This window comes from Jaculus jaculus, chromosome 12 (assembly GCF_020740685.1).
Source record: "Jaculus jaculus isolate mJacJac1 chromosome 12, mJacJac1.mat.Y.cur, whole genome shotgun sequence".
NCBI lineage: Eukaryota > Metazoa > Chordata > Mammalia > Rodentia > Dipodidae > Jaculus > Jaculus jaculus.
Genome location: NC_059113.1, coordinates 86,637,041 through 86,638,506, shown reverse-complemented (window position 1 = coordinate 86,638,506; position 1,466 = coordinate 86,637,041). Strand labels below are relative to the sequence as shown.

The following is a 1,466-nucleotide window of genomic DNA, read 5'->3' as shown; positions in this document are numbered from 1 at the left end:
GGCCAGACTACTATGCGGTGCTGTCTAGGAGAACATGGTTTCCCCAATCCCATTGCTGTTCCTCATTCTTCGATGGAAGTGAGGAGAGGCCATTGTACAATGAAAGAATGGAAAGAGAAGATTCTTGTGGTCTTGCAAAGGGTGACAGTAAGGAGAGGCATGTCCTGGAGAACATACACAGCCATTCATACTACTGACAAGGAGTTGACTCACTGTGCTTGTGTGTGTGTGTGTGTGTGTGTGCAATGATGTGTGTGTGGAGGCAGAGGGTAACCATGGAGGACAGAGGATAACCTCCGATGTCAGTCATCGTTTTTTACTTTGTTTCAAGTAGTCTTTCTTTTTTTTTTTTTTCAGAGCAAATACTTCTTAATGGGTATATTTGATAAATACACTGGAGGGTCATGCAATGCTGCCTGCATTGGATACAATCGTGGGGCACATGTCTGTACCCTCCTTTGCAACTGGTCCTGTTATGGCACAACCTTTCATCTTGCCTTTATTGTTTACAATGACCCCTGAATTATCTTCAAAATAAAGAAACACCCCATCTTTTCTTTGGTGTGATTTTTGTTGTCAAATAACCACCTCTATGTATGGACCTTCTTTCTTAGCTCTGGTTTTCCCATCTTGACTGTGGCCATCGATAATGTCACTCACACCAGCAGCAGGAAGAGTGTTCAGGCATCTCTTGATCCTCTTTGCAGAGATGATATACAAATTTTTGGCTGTGGTGTTGTCTGCACAGTTGATCACAGTACCTACGGGAAGACCCAGGGGTATCCAGAATTTCACACCAGAGGACCCATCACGTCCTTGCTTCAACATCTTGAATGCCCAGAATCAAAAAGGAAGAGTAGGCACAAAGGACAGTGGGATATGAACTCTGAAGCAAAGTCACTTATTATCCATCACTGTGTGTGACAGGCTAGCTGGTCCATGGGCTTCTGGGAAATTCTCTTGTCTCTGCCTCCTATCTCCCTACATGTGTGTTGGAATAACAGAGGTCAGCTACAGTGTCCTGTCCATTTTTTTTTAAATTTATTTTATTTATTTGAGAGCGACAGACACAGAGAGAAAGACAGATAGAGGAAGAGAGAGAATGGATGCGCCAGGGCTTCCAGCCTCTGCAAACGGAACTCCAGATGCGTGCGCCCCCTTGTGCATCTGGCTAACGTGGGACCTGGGGAACCGAGCCTCGAACCGGGGTCCTTAGGCTTCACAGGCAAGTGCTTAACCGCTAAGCCATCTCTCCAGCCCCGTTTTTTTTTAATGTGGGTGTGTGGGACTCACACTCAGGCACTTTCACTTGTGGGACAAATCCTTCATCCACTGAGCTCTCCCTAGCCCAGGCTGGTCTACCTCCCGTTGTCATCATGCTCCGGTGACTTTAAATAGTGGCAAAATATCCTAAAACAAAATCCTCTGTTGGTGCAAATACTAACCAGTAGATCTGATTATTGCTA

General features: G+C 45.4%; 1 pseudogene; it reads right to left on the bottom strand.

Moving 5' to 3' along the window:
* Positions 1 to 402: 402 nt before the first annotated feature.
* Positions 403 to 828, bottom strand: LOC123453784 (annotated as a pseudogene).
* Positions 829 to 1,466: the final 638 nt, after the last annotated feature.